Source organism: Carcharodon carcharias, chromosome 1 (genome assembly GCF_017639515.1).
Source record: "Carcharodon carcharias isolate sCarCar2 chromosome 1, sCarCar2.pri, whole genome shotgun sequence".
NCBI classification, from domain to species: domain Eukaryota; kingdom Metazoa; phylum Chordata; class Chondrichthyes; order Lamniformes; family Lamnidae; genus Carcharodon; species Carcharodon carcharias.
The window spans coordinates 118,689,826-118,705,522 of NC_054467.1; the positions used below are offsets into that span (position 1 = coordinate 118,689,826).

The 15,697-nt window shown below is 41.9% G+C and overlaps 1 protein-coding gene across 3 annotated transcripts in view; it reads left to right on the forward strand.

Moving 5' to 3' along the window:
- Nucleotides 1–15,697, forward strand: part of slit2 (slit homolog 2 (Drosophila)) — a 489,173-nt gene that overhangs the window by 27,730 nt on the left and 445,746 nt on the right. The gene's annotated exons all lie outside the window — the stretch shown is intronic.

A 15,697-nucleotide genomic window follows, 5' to 3' on the forward strand; every position in this document is an offset into this window, starting at 1 on the left:
TCTGTGGTTTGTTTTACTTTCATTTTCTTGACAGAAATCCTGATAAATTTGTTTCTTGAAATTTGAAAGCTTTTTGTCTTGCTTAATGGATGAATATTAGCTGAAAATGTGAATTACATCTGGATTTGTCTAGTTTTCATGGCGAGCTGCAGTGAAATGACAGTGGTTTATGTCTGAGGGCCTTCTTTAATTTTTAACTTGAGTAATTGTGCTGAAAGTAACTGGATTCCTCTGACGAAGAAGGACTGTGGGTGCAGAGTTTCACTTTATCAGGCACAACTACCTTGTTGACTGTGCTGCCACTCAAAGTGAAATTTGAAGAACTGATCACCGTAGTCCCTATTTCTTTGTTCTGTGGGGAGGGGCAGTCAGGGTTCTTAGAATTTCTTGAAGCAGGAATATAATATATGCACATTTTGTTGCAAGACTGTCATCCATCCCATATTCTTATGAAAAATTTCAGAGTGATCTTGATGTGCATTGTGATTCTTTCAAATATTATTTAGCAGTTCATCAATGTACTGAAAAATCATTTGGAATGACTTTAAGGAGATTTTTTGCTGCCATAAGCAATTGGATTCTAATTGTAGACAATACCGAGACTGAGAGTAATAGTACCTTTCACTGCACTTTTCTTTCTCTGATTTCTTCCTATTTTGACCCAATTTTCTCTCCTAAAGGTGTTGACCTCTTCCTAGGGTATGTGATCCTGCAATACCTGACCTCAGCAACCATGCTTCGTGTGTTAGCTTGGACAGTCAGCATTGACAGGCAGCTTAGTTGCAAGGTTACCATTTGAACCTGAACCTGTGCTCACCTAAACAAATATTGTTGGGGGAAAGAGGGGGTGGGGGGGTGAATGTTAGTGGTAATATGGAGGGTAGTCGCTGGATAGCAGTTGGGAGTGTGAACCTTGTCTAGATGCTTCCTTTATTCAGTCTGTCCGGGGTTTACTCTACAACATTGATTGATAGGTTTCTCTCACTGACTACTTCAGAAAACAGTGTCTGACAGGGCTGTACTGAATGTAAAAACAAAAAAAACTGCGGATGCTGGAAATCCAAAACAAAAACAGAATTACCTGGAAAAACTCAGCAGGTCTGGCAGCATCGGCGGAGAAGAAAAGAGTTGACGTTTCGAGTCCTCATGAAGGGTCATGAGGACTCGAAACGTCAACTCTTTTCTTCTCCGCCGATGCTGCCAGACCTGCTGAGTTTTTCCAGGTAATTCTGTTTTTGTTCTGTACTGAATGTGTTTGGTTCTAAAGCACTAGGGGAGAATTTTCGGCTTGGTGAGCAGGGGTGGGCCCCGCTCGCCGAGGCGTAAAATGACGTGGGGTAACGTTGAGTGTGCACTCCGATATCATCATGTATCATTTGATTTTCAGTTCGGCGGGCGCGCAGTCCACCGAACTGTCAAAGGCCTTTTAAGGCCATTTAACTAATAACATAATTAACAGAGTTGCCCATCCATCCTTAAGGCTGGCGGGCAGACGAAGAGCCCAGGCGGCCTTCGCATTTTTATGGAACGGGCGGGATGAGGTTTCATGAATTATTTTAAATTTTCTCAAAAATTTTTATTGAAATGAATGCACATGTCCCAGCTCATGTGACAGTTTTACATGAGGGGATATGTTATAAAAATATTTTCAGCACTTAATTGAACTGTTAAAACTTAAAACTAATTTCCCTGAGGCACCTCTGTGCCTCAGGGAGATTTCTGTGCTCTTTCAGACACACGAGGGCAAGAGCACACTCCCGACTCAGGGAACCCTTCCCCCGCCTACACATGGAGCACAGACTGCTTCTGGGTGCTCGTCTCCTGGGCAGGCCAATTAAGGCCACGTTAAAGCCACGTAAAATGGCGGCGTGGGCGATCGGGTCCATGCCCGTCCCCGCACAACCCCCCTGACGGAGGGAAAGTTCTAAAAGCAAAATACTGCGGATGTTGGAAAGCTAAAATAAAAACAGAAAATGCTGGAAAAACTCAGCAGGTCTGGCAGCATCTGTGGAGAGAGAAACACAGATAACGTTTTGAGTCTGTATCTGGACTTGAAACATTAACTCTGTTTCTTTTTCCACAGATGCTGCCAGGTCTGCTGAGTTTTTTCAGCATTTTCTGATTCTAAACCACTCCTGTTTCTGTAAAGAAAGGGCTTGAGCAGTGCAGAAAACCTTGAGCTCACAATCCACATTGACATGCCAGTATACTACTGAAGAAGCACTGCGTTTTTTGAGGTGCTTCCCTTTACATGAGACACTCAGCCCCTACTGCCTGATGAGTTGGATGCTAGAGATTCCATGGCATTGGTTCAAAGAAGAGCAATGGAACTTCCCTGTGGCCTGACCAAAATCCCTCCCTCAACTAAAATCAACAAAAACACAAGCAACTTGGGTAATTCTCTTGATAATTGTTCATGGATAGCACTGGTAAAGACTGCTGCTGTATTTGGGTTACATAGCAATGGTCACTTGTGCTCTGGAAGTAAATATATGAAGCACTTCAATGTGTTAGTGTGATAAACCACAATATAATTGCAAGAAACTTGTTTTATTTCCTTTGTTAAATATTTGCAACAACATCATTTACTACACCTCCTTACTGAAAATTGTGGAGGCCCCATCTCTGACATGTTTGCATCATTGCTTGAGAAGAGCTCATGAAGAGTTTGAGCCCTTTGCCTGAACAAGATTAATAAAGCATTTTGATTACAACTTCCAATTTTTCTCCGAATGTGACCACTGTAAATGGTAGTTCTAAATAGAGTGTTGCTTGGCTGAGTGAAATAATTATGCATTCTCAGTTGATATTTTAAACTTTGAGCTACTGGGTTCTGCAGCTATATGTTTTATCCAGGCCTGCAACCTACTGTAACAAAAATTTCTTCTACCTACTCAAAGCTATGGTTCTCTCTGAGGAAGTTTCCATTAAGGCAGCCTATGCATAGTATGTTATATTTCAATAAAAGCTTGTATGAATCATTTTATCCCCAAAAGATAACAGTGTTCAGTGTGGAGTTTTTTTCTGACTGCACTTAATTTTCAAAGATGTTGACAGTCTTTAACTCAGAAAGAAATTTGTGCATTCAAAACCTTAGGTCCTGCACGGTGTGAAGATGTTATACGTTAAAATGCTTTTTGGCAAAATATTCAGTGCTTGCTTCTTACATGTTTGTGCAGCATTTTAATGTACTGTTAGTGACAATGATCCTGTTAATAAGTAAACATCTTGGATGCTGCTGTTCCTCTTTCAGTGGCTGTGCTTAGAGTTTAATTATATTCAGACTGAATTAATAATAGGTCTGAGCACTGGGTAACCTATAGGAATTATTTGGGTTTAGTGAAACTAAAAATGATTTTAAAAATGCTACTCCTATTTTGTATTTGTCCAGAGTTCAATTTTAGTCTTTGGCTCAGCTGATGTCAAAGGGCGATCTTCACAAGAGATCAGTTACACTTCCACACCTCCGCGTATTTTCAGTACTCTGGCACACATTACTTGGTGGTAAATGGAATGTGCACTTCTAGCTTATCAGCAGGCAGAGCCAGTAAGAAATCCACTTAGTTCAGATTGACACAAACTGACTTGATTCTGGTTTCCCCACCCCAGTAATGAATGTCAATTCATTGCACTCAACTCACAGCACAATATTCACTTTCTGATCTGAAGGTGCTGGTTGATGCTGGTGAACAGTTTTGTAGGTGCAGTATTTGTTACCTTGCCAAAGTAGCCACATTTCATGCGAGAGTCTAGATCCTGAGCGTTGATTGTTCATTTGACTGTAGGAGGCACCATCACCAATATTCTGTTCTGAATCAAAAGACACACAAACACAATCTAGCTGCTGTGGGATAATGATCAGGATCAGAAATCAAAACCATTGCCAGTTTTGTTTTTGCCCCCACCTTAACTTAGAGGCATGCAGGGCTGTAGCAGTACCTTTACTGCCAGCTCAACACGGACCAAAAATTGAAGCTAGGATCTTTCCTGTCCTTGCAGCTTGGCCAGCCACTGATATGACTGGCTGAGCCATTGGAGAAGGCTTCCTCTCTAGTTTTGAAAGGAAGATATAATATGCATATAAGGGGATATTCTGTAGGTCTGTTCTCCAGAATCGAGCCCCTCTTGACAGGCTGGAGAAGCGGGGATGCAATTGTTATTGTCCTATCACTTGTCCAGTAAGGCTGCAATCTGTTCTATAGCGCTTTGCCAGGCCTGAACAGATGGAGATTTGCTGGCTGCATAGCTACAGCTCATTATACACTCCGCCTAATTATCAATGGAAAGAACCAATCAAGAAGGCGTATAGCAGGCAACCAATCTGTTAAGGTTAGCCCATGTGAGCCTATGATATCAGAGACTTTACTGCTGTGAGGGAAATGGAAGATTTCAATGTAAAAGTAGAGGTGAAGGAAACTAAAATATTAGATTTCTCTTGCCCAAGGGTTATTGCTGAAAAGACCGTGAAATCAACCATCTTTGTATGTGGCTAATGTAGACTTTCACAAATAATTTTGCTTAGTTTAGCAGTGGTACTAAATCTGTATTTCTTCTGTAGTATGCTCTATTCTTTAACCTTGTGTAAAATGGATTTTAATTCAACAGCTTAAGTGGCATAGCAAATTATAATAATGCTGATAATCAGCAACTTGAATATCTACTACAGTGTGAAATGTTGCTCAAAATAAAATCTTTCAGAATAATTGAACTGCTTTGCAGCCTGCTTACATCAGTGCCAAAGGAAACTTAGATAACACAACACAAATTGTAATGTATTTTCTTCAAGGAAACATGCCTATCAAAGTCTCCAGTAATGTTTGCTCAAGTTGTACTCTGTATGCCAAGAATGATAAGCATTTTGTGGCTCTCTGTTCCAGTCTCTGGTGAGTTATTTAATTCCTTCATCAAAATATCCCTGAATCACCGATAGGGGATGATTGACAGGCTGATGTCTTTGTGCATGTGCACTAGAAAGTGACTTTAGGTGGAGTGATATGTCTCTATAGATCAGATGTTTAATACAATCCTATTAATAGTCTAAAAGTTACAGATGAGTAGCTAGCTCTGTGTCTGTTTGGCACAGACGAACAATCTGAGAAACTGGGCATATGAAATGTGTGTGATTAGTTACAATTGGTCACTAAAAGCAACCAGGGGAACTTTTTTTTTACGCTTACTATCAGCTGTGTGGCTTCTCTTAGGGAGCTATGCAAGCTGGAAGCATCACAGGCTTAGGTCAAGGCATTTGTTCAGCAACAGTAGTATAGTCACAGCTGTATTTGCAGGGCTAGGATACCAGTTCAAATATCATTAGCACAATTTATACTACCCAACATTCTGCTATTTTGTAATGCCAGGTACCTGCTGAGCTATGACTAGTGCTAACCTTGATCGTCTCCAAGGGAAAACTGCATCGTAATAATAATGCGTGTGACTGCTAAAGAGTCTGCATCCCAGCTGCAATGCTGCATTTTAGACTTGTCTGCTTGAAGTGCTGAGCAGAAGCTTATGCTGGCTCTGTACCTTAATGAAGCCCAGGCACACGCATCTTCATTCCTATAGCTAGCCCTGCCCCTCTGATAACAATCAGGATGATGTGAGTTGAAACTTAGAGCCCAAGAAGTGAGATTTTACATTGATTAGGGCTTTATGCTGGCAGTTTGCACAAATCAGATTATGAGATGAATTCACATTGTTCAATATTAGAAGATGAATGAGTGTATCTCTGTACTAATATCATAAAGTTCAAGTCCATCTTCATCCCATTATTGGACTTCATTTCACTTTCATGCTGGCATAAGGAGACAAAAGAAACACGTATTTTGCTAGTCACCAGAATCTGAACAGTATCATTAAGAACAATAAGAACACTTCAACAAATTTGATAGCAGTGATTGTGAAAAAGAAATTCATAAGTCTAATTTAGTTCCTCACACATTATAAAACATACATATATGTATGTATAGATCGAAATCCACAGCCCTACCAATGCACTGCTGCTGTATCTTTAAGCTGGGACCAATGTCCCCACTAAGTTGCAGGTATTCACAGCAGCGCAATGTTACTGTACAAGTCTTGTTCCACATAAAAACCGCACAAAAGAAACTTAAAAGACAAATGCATTGAAAAAAAACACTGGCCACAGATAACAACAAAATTATAAAGGAATCAGTGGCCGGGATCTGGTATGCCTGGATCTTAATCTTGCACCAGAATTCTGCTCAGTCTTCTTGGGGATCAAGCTTCCTCACACCCCAAATAAGGCCAGTGGTGTAAGAAGGTGTGGATTCAAGGATCCTACATTAGGAGTTTCATGATTCTCAAAGGGACCTGGTGTAGAGTTGGCAAAGTTAGTGAGACGAAACAGCAGAAGCACACACAGTCTTTCAAACTGGGATTGTGGCCTGGACTCCAAAGAAAAAATAAATAATTTTAACATGACCTTCATAGCTATGATGGCTGACTGAGAGAACCCTGAAAGAAGTTCTTTGTGCCTGTGTTTAGACATAATACGCTGATATTTAGGATCATTTAACTGCATATTTCAACTGTTTAGCTTTTCAGGATGCATTATCTTAATTTCCTCAGAATTAATACAAAAGCCAATATCTTTAACATGGCCAGTTATAGTTACCATTACAGTTGGAGGTATCTCAGATGTTTCTCTAATACCTATACTGGCTCTCATCCAAAAATCCCATTCACGTGCTTCATTAAAGGGCTAAATACTGCATTAGTGTGGGTCCGCATGATACACCATTGTACAGTTGCATTGAATATTCTGTTCTGCTGTGTGCAGTAGGCTGATGCATGTCAAACCTGGTAACTAAAAACAAACTGGCCCACGGTAGATATGTGTTGGTACATGTAAAAATAATTCAACCGAGCCCCCCATTTTAAGAAGAACAGAAGATTCAGGGCCAATGTTTCTTGGCAATGCTTACAACATCTTAGAAACTAGATGAAAATTCTGCAGCTTATGTCTTGTTCCCAGAGCTACTTAAAAAAGAAACAGGCACTGTAATAATGATCCTGATACACCTCCATGGCAGAGAATACTCTGAAGATTTTGTGTATTAGAGCAGAGAACAATTGAAATATTTTCTGAATAGTGACTTAGAAATGAAAGAAAAAAGTAATTTTACTAAATGGATGTCTGTGTTATGTTTGTGTTTGACCTCTTGGTTAGCTTGTTGATTTGTGGGCATTGGAAGTAGGTATTAATTTTCTTTATTGGTAAGTGATTTGTTCAGGCTGCAGTGGTGTTGACTACTACCTCATTCACATTTACAATGTAGTACTGTAATGGAGTAAAAGGAAAGTAATTTTTCAGCATGATTATTTGCCCCAGTGGTAATTTCTTTAATTTAATATTTCCAAATACTTGGAGCCGAACCACACAAGACCACAGGAGATTAAGTACTGTTTTATGTGCAATAGGGGAGCCTCTGGGGAAATATGTTTGTTCTTTTTGATATTTATTCAGAACAAGAGGTGTGTGTGCGTGTGTGTGTGTGTGTGTGTGTGTCTAATTCTGTTTGTGTGTGTGAGTTTATGGGAGGTGGAGGAGGAAGAATACATTTTGATGAGCAACAGCTTAACATATTCTGTGTTTCACTTCTCCATTTCAGTTTGCTTTTTGAAATATTTCTTGTATATTAAAAACTGTGTTCTTTGTATCTCTACTGGGTCACAGCTGCTCTGCTTAGAAAGTGGCTGATTAAAAAGATCAGAATTGAAGCCGTTGCTTCACTTATCTAGTTTTGTTTCCCTTTCTCCTTCACTTTGGTTATTAGCCCCTATTCAGTAACATGCATCATTCTTCCTCACAGTTAGTGGGCAGGTAACCTCCTCTTATACTTCTGTCAATAGGGTTAACTTGTGTACAACACTATTTCTCCCCCCCCACTCCCCATTCTGAGATGCTTTAGTCTCGGTATCCTCCTGCGTGGATACATTGTTCTTTGGCACAGCATACCAATGAGTGCATGAATGGGCTGTGCCACCATTTCTTTTTACTAGCTACCTTAAGGCGTGACCCACAAGTGCAGTGAAGGCCAGCCATATTTGTAGTGACCTGATTTTTCATTCACAGCAATGCTGCCCTGCCCAAATCTCGTATCTCTTGACAAGCACATTGTTCACAGCCTGCTGACTGCTCATCTGAAGCAAATGGATTTTGACTGTTTAATTTGCTTTGTTGGATCACAGTTCAGTGATCATTGTTTTCTGCTCAGCTGTGTTGCATTGCACCAAGTGTTTGACCTGAAACGCTGGAAACTCTGCCTTTTGGGAGTCTAGGCTCTCTCATAGATGCATTCCTGTAGAACCGACCACTTCCAGTGAGGGAGACAGGTAGAATAATTACATGCAAACTGGGACTCAATGGAATAGATGTGCCAAGTGTTTGCAAGAACAGACTTCTAGAAATATGTCAATGTTATAATAATGCATGAGTGATGCACATAAGTGAGATAAAAAACACTGAAATGGGTTCAGCAGTTGCCTGATTTGAACACACACTGACTGGATTGGAAAGAGAACAACACACAGAGGCAACGGACCCTTTCATCACCACCTTTTCTTCCTTAATTCAAGGGTTAGGTAGTGTCTGGGCAGTGGAATTCTCCATGGTCATAAGCAATGCTGCTCAAGTTAGATGGAGCAGGAGGTTTCCATGCTTTAGTAATGGAATAGATTTTCTCTTGCTGACTTTCTCACCCAATGATGGAGTGCTGTACTGAACATAATGTGTTCATCCCTGTACCATGCGCTGTCAGAAAAATGAGGTGCAGCTGATGAGTCCCTGCTTGGGCAGGAATCCAAAAAAGGCTGAGCAGTGACTGAGCAAGATCAACACTCTTCCTTTTATTGTTTTAGACTTTAAGAAGCAAAACACCATTTGTTTTTCTGTCCCACTGACCGCAGAATTACTGCATCAGGCATGTTCATAACTAACAGAACTGGGCCAGACCACTTCTTTCACTGACAGGGATAATGAATCTTTACTCACGACATTCAGATCCAGATTCAGATTCAGAACTTGTAGAGTTTGTGCAATAGGAGAGTTTGGAGAGGGTCATATTCAACATACTGTGAATCTAGTTTAATGTCACAATTATTTCTTCTGCTGTATTGTGATATTCTTTTCCTACATTACAACAGTGACTATGCTTCAAAAGGTACTTCCTTGCCTGCAAAGTTCTATCAGATGTCTGGTAGCTATGAAAAGTGCTAAGTAAAATGCAAATCTTTTTCTTCTTTTGGTTTCTTAATTCTGTTTATAATGTAAGCTCTGTAGAGTGAAAGGCTGAATGCTTTCTTTACATAAAACGAACATTTCATAATGGATTGTTGCTAAGGCTGCAGTAGGCTCAGCTCTCCTGTTCTTTTACTAGGGAGGGGAAGAATTAATCAGGGTTCCTACTACCCCTGATCATTATCTAATACCCCTCTACTCCATAAATACAGGCACCAAGCAGAGACAGCATTGGGCTTGATGGTGCTGCTGTTGATGTTTCAACAGCCAGCCAAAATTCATTTTCTAGATGAACACATGAGGGATGATGGTTTGGGCAAGTTCTCGGAAGGCTGCCACTGCCTGTGGAACATTGTGCCAGTGCAAGTCACCATCTTTGGCAAATCAGGGAAGTAAAGGAGATAAAAGTTTTTTAAGAGGTATAAACACAAAGAACTTATAAATGTCTTTCATCTATGAAATTCTAATTACTTTTTCTTTTAATGCTGACATGACATGACCATGCAAGTGAAATAAGTGATTTGTAAGAGAAAGAAGACAAATGTCTCATTCTGAAAGAGTGTTTCCTGAAATAGAAAATATTTCCTTTGAATCTAGCAGTTGGCAGGATTGAGGATTTTGCAGCATGTAACAAAAGCAGAAGCGACACAGGGAACCATCTCGAAAATCTTCTGGAATTAATTTCTCCCAACTATGATTAAAGTGCAGGACACTAAATGTGTCAGATGCCATAGTTCTATGCTTCATTTTCTTCCTGGCCTCTCTGGCCTCTGCCGCATTGAATCCAACAATGGCTGTGCAGGCTTCACAGGTTACTGTTGCTATGGTTACTGTCGCCTTGTCAAATCAAAATCATTACTCATCTCGTGAGCTGCCATGATAACTATTGCTGGTTTCCAACACTAGGAAAACTCTGAAGATAATTTACGCAGATGCGAGGGAAGTTGCTTGGCTGTGTTCTGTGAGGTGGATTTTAATCTCTTGGTTCTGCTAGCATGAGACAGCTGTTGAGCCCCTGTAAGTTTTCTGTGTCAACCTTGGCTCTTAATTGTCATGGAAACCTGAGAGAGCGATGACTTGGTAAACTTTGTAACACTAAAACTTTTTTTTTGCAGTTCTAGTCAGGGATTATACCTCAGTGTTGATTTGCCCTGACATTTTGCTTATAACATTATGACCCCTTTTAAAACTACTTGTATCTTTGAAGTAGTTGAGTTGGTAAAACCCAGTGGTATGAATGGGAAAATGTTTTGCTCTTAGTTGTCAAAGCTGCTGGCAGCTCATGGTGTTGTCCTTCAGTGCCAGGCTGAAGAGCTTCAAAAGAGCAGACCGACTTTGCAGCAGGGTCTCTAAAGAAGCCAATGACATTGTAAATAAGACATCAGACAATGCAAATGCACAAAGTGGCCTAATCCCTGTAGAGTAAAGGGCTTGTACAGAGACAACCCACTATCGCAACCAATTGAGCACTTGACTCACAACTTAAAGGTCAAATGTTAAATTACCATTGAAGGGTCAGCCCTTTCAAGTGGCTATGGAGAGGTCCATAGTTCTGCCCATCGCACCTACCTGGAAGATGTATGTAGAAAATATCTTCAGGGACAGATAATGAGGAAGAAAATGTATTTTTTATAGTGTGGACCACTGTTCAGAAGTTTCGCTAACTAACCAAAGAAATTAAAACCGCCTTATCCTTTTTTAATGTTCCATGTCAGCAACACTAGCTCAACCAGCATGATGAACACATGGATAGTAGGTTTAAAGCTTGTTACCAGCAGTGCATGGAGTGTTCACATTCCAGCTCGAAGTGGCATTGTAAAATGCTATTTATCCCCAGGTTGCCTATATCCACTGGGTGGCTACTTGTTTGAATTCTGATGCTGTTGTCAGTGGGTATCACTGGTTCTCAGGCAGCTGACACTTCAGTGAGAACCTCAATCTTCTGTTATGGGCAAAACCAAGGAAGTATGACATGAAAGTAACACTAAATTTTCTTCAGTGTGTAGTGTGATGTGATACTGAGCCATAGGACTCATCTTTAGTCTTCCGGTGCAGCTTTGGGAGGTTGCAATTATCATCAGCATCCATAGGTTCACAAAGAAAAATGTCGGTCAAAATTCCTACTCTTGTTTGCTATCCCATAACTCCTGCTGAAATGCAGTTGTCAGAAGAGAGCAGGATTAAGCTCAGCCTTCCATGGTCAAATGGTCTGCAGACAATAGGATATTTGGATTCAAGCTGCATTTGAATGTAAGTTATTGTATTCGGAAGAGATGGAATAAAAAGGAGTAAAAATGAAAATAAAAACAAATTGGGCTCATTTGTGTCACTTTTATCAAATCTGGATAAAAAATATTTCAAGATACACTCTAATGTATTGTGACAATCAGGCAATGTGCAGATTTAACATTTATCTCCTAACCTAACAGTAAAAATTTGCATTTCCATTCAAGCACCAGTATTGACAAATGGTTCGAAAAATCAACACCATGGCAGCCAATAACTGAGCAACTTTATCCAGTAAGTTGGTGGGTGTTAGGGATCTATGAAAGATTCAGGTTACAATCCCTGGTTAGTGCTGACCACAGCTATGGTAATATAGAAGTGCTGCCTCCCTACTCCTGCACTCGAAAGGGGAAACTTAGTCAGAGCTCCCATTCCTGATTGAGCAGCCCCTGAGGGAATTACATGTGTGTGGGTATCAGGTTAAGATCGAATTGGATCCAGCTGTGATGCTCTCTCCAGTCAAATAGTCAGCAACACTTTTTATGGTTCCTACATCAATGATCACCATCTGGGCAAAGAACAAGCGGGTGATTTGTGCCATTGAAAGTGTACCCTGGAAGAAGAGAGGAGGAGGAAAATATCACGGCTGCCCGCATTTAAAACATTATCAATTTCTGATGTAAAAGTTTAATCATTTGAACTAATTTTCAGTGACTACCTGACTCAACCTGCTTGGGAAATCTTATTTGAAAATGAATTGTGTATATTGATAACTGCAGAAGAAGATAGTCACCCAAAGCATGAAATGTGAACTTAGCCTTCATAAGTGTAGTATCTGTAGAAAGATTCAAAGGAAATGCTTTCTGAATGGTGTAAACAGCTAGAACTAGCTGTGCTTCTCTCTCCTTATTTGGTGTGAATAATAAAAGTCCGTATCCATGTGATGCTCTTATGTTACGATGCAATGAAAACAGATGTGGCTGAAGTTACAGTATGTTTCTGTTTTCTGAAAACTACTTAACATACTGCCAGCGTAAACTTTCAGCATCAAAGCACTGAAAACTGCTCAAATTAAAATATCATCCTGCCTATAACCATGTCGCCAACATGATGTGAATGGGATGGCAAGCATGTTAGACATTTAAAGTGGCGATAGGAAACATTGCCACATTTAACTGAATTGTACTTTCATTAATTATAGACTACACTTGGTATATAATTACATACTGGATGAAGTGTGTATAAACATTAGGCGGAGGGAAGAGCAGACATGACAGGTTGATTCATTCCTTAGACTTGGCTGCTAAAGGAGGAGTGTTGCACACAGACTGAACATTTCAGGGTCTTTTTTTTTCACATGTTCCATCGCACAGCACATACCAAGATTTTCAGTGAATGTTAAATGTTACATTTTGTAAGCAGCACAGACAAGTTCAGACCATTTCTTTATCTGCTGTCTAATTGGATTGACATTATTAGAATGTTAATACCACTTCCTGAGCCCCACTGGCTCTATGCCCTGCCTCTCGTATATGGGAGCAGGCAGACCAGATAAAAGGAACAAAACTGTAGATAATGGAAACTTGAAACAAAAACCGAAAATGCCAGAAACACACAGCAGGCCAATTGGTATCTGTGGAGACAACAGACCAGCTAACATTTTGTCAGAACAGTTCAAATGAATGCCTGGTCTGCCCCGAGACCAGAAATGTCTCTGGTTCAGTCATTGGTCTGTGCTGAATTCTCTGAGCTCACCTAGATCAATGAATGTGCTCCTTGATTATAGAGATAAATACTCTGGGTTCTAATGTTTGATCTTTATTCAGTGCTGAGTAACTGAAAAAAATTGGATATTTAGAATATAAATTTATAATTGACATGCTGTCTGTTTTGAAAACACATACAGAATTGTTCCTGCATGGGGTATTGCAATGCAATTTTCATAGATTACATTTATTTAATATCCTGTACTGGAATTTTTTTTGTAGTTTGTGGGGACACTGGGGCGGACATGGGCCCTTGGGTGGGAAGGAGGAGGTAGGAGGTGAATGTGGACGGGGGTGGGATTTTCAGGAAGATAGTGAATGTGCACGTTCACCTGGACATCCTGGAAAGAAAAGGTTTCTGGCTGGCAGGTGACGGTGGGGAGGTGGAAGATGATGGCAGGGGAATCAACAGTGATGGGGAACAGGACATGGGTGATTGGGAGAGGAGAAAGGACTGGGGAGCTTACAAGAAACTTGACTACGACCATGTTTTTAAAGCAAATGTGAGTGGAGCTTGGTGTTGTATGGGCACAGGTACTACATGGGAGTGTGATCAGTGGGTGGGTGGGAATGCAGGTCAACTCAGCTGGACAACTGAAAGAGAACCCTAGCAGGCAGCTTTGGAAATGGAGAGTGTGGGTAAGCACTGTGATGGGTCTTCCAGGCTGCTTATTTCCAGCTCTTCAATGGAGGAGGTGCCCTCTTGGCTGGAGTTGGGTATAGCTGAACTGCCACTGGGGGCAGGGGATGCATGGGGAAGACGCGTGAAACCTGTTAATGAAGCTGAAAGATATCATTACACATTATTTAGTGAATATATTTTCAAATTATAAAGAGACAAAATGTGTTTATCCGTGCAACCACTTCTGATTAGAAATTCTTAACTTTTCTAGGCCTACCACTTCTTTTAGGTGCTGCCCTGACATCTGCAGCAGGGGTGGAGACAACCTGTGCAATGGTTGGTCCTGTTGCCTCTGATGGCCTCAGTGTGCGTCCTGTGGAGAGCCGAGGCTTTGGGGGCCCCGGCTTGCTTTGGCTGCCTCCTGTGGGCCAACTTCTCCCTTTGCGTTGACAGAAGATGAGGTTGAGGGGATTACAGGCAAAGGGGACTCGGAGGGAGAGGACAGCCTTTGAAGCTCCTGAGTGGAAGACACGGGGTGTCCTGCTACCTTTCCTCTGCCCTTCGGGTGCCTGAGGGCCCTGACCTAACTCCTTGAGTGGAAGGAGTGCCTGGGGATATGTTTCCCTCTCGCATTGCCAATGTAGGAACTCACCCATGGCTCCTGCAATGGAGTGCAGGTCTGCGTGCATCCCTGCGCTTTGCTGGACCAGGGTCTCCATGGCATCCGCCATCCTTTCCATGGAGACCTCCATACATGCACATGTGGGGACCACTTCATCAGAGGGCAGGTGGATGCATTCCTCTGACTCACATGCCACTCTGTTGAGGGCTTCCAGCAGCTCTGCGTTTTGCTCCCACGTCTTCTGTTGACTCTCCAGGATGAGTTGGAAAGCCGAATCCAGAAGCTCATCATCTGACTTGGACCTCAAAGATGCCTCTTCCCCAGCAGTCCCCCGAGTGCCAGGGAGCTTGGCTGAACCTGTCTCCTCCTGCTGCAGACACGTGTCCATGTGGTGACCACCAGATTGTGAACCCGAGCCTGCTCTATATATAGGTCCCACCGAGGGACTCTGTGCTGATGGAGGGTGTGGGTAAGCACTGTGGTGGGTCTTCCAGACTGTTCATTTCCAGCTCTTCAATGGAGGAGTTGCCCTCTTGTCTGGAGGTGAGGACGTGGATGGGGCTGAGGGACTGGCTGGCTGAGGATGTAAGTCGCTTGACAGAGCTCCCTGTGAACCAAAGTAGAGATAATTAATGCATGGCAGCAGAGTCAAAAACAGAGAACACTCATATTTGCATTGAGAGAGGGATGATGTGGTGCAGGATCCTCACGTGGATATTCACTGCCAACCTCACTGTCACCGCAGGCATGGTCCACGTCCTCACCAGTCATCACAATGGCACACTGCTCAAAGTGAGTGAGGAGCCTAATGTGGGCAATTCTACCCCTGGCCTGGGACCTCTCCCTGCTGTTGTGAGCCAGCTTCTCCTGCATGAAAACAGATGGAGAGAGTGTGAGCAGGACACATGGCACTGCATGGAATGTTTGTGTGGTGAGTGGAGCCATGAACGGGATGAGGACGCGAGCTCAAGAGGGTATGAGCCTGTTGGAGATGTGAGGATGTGTGTGAGAGTTAGTGGTGTTGTCCCTTGAGGTGCGAGATCCTTGTGGATGTGTGATGGTTTAGTGAGTATGTGAGTTGAGAGTACTGAAGTGGTTGACTTAACCTTGTGGAACAGATGAGATCATTCATCCTCTTCCTGCACTGAATGGCTGACCTCCTCTGTGCTCAGCACCTGTTGACCACTGTTACCACCACCTCC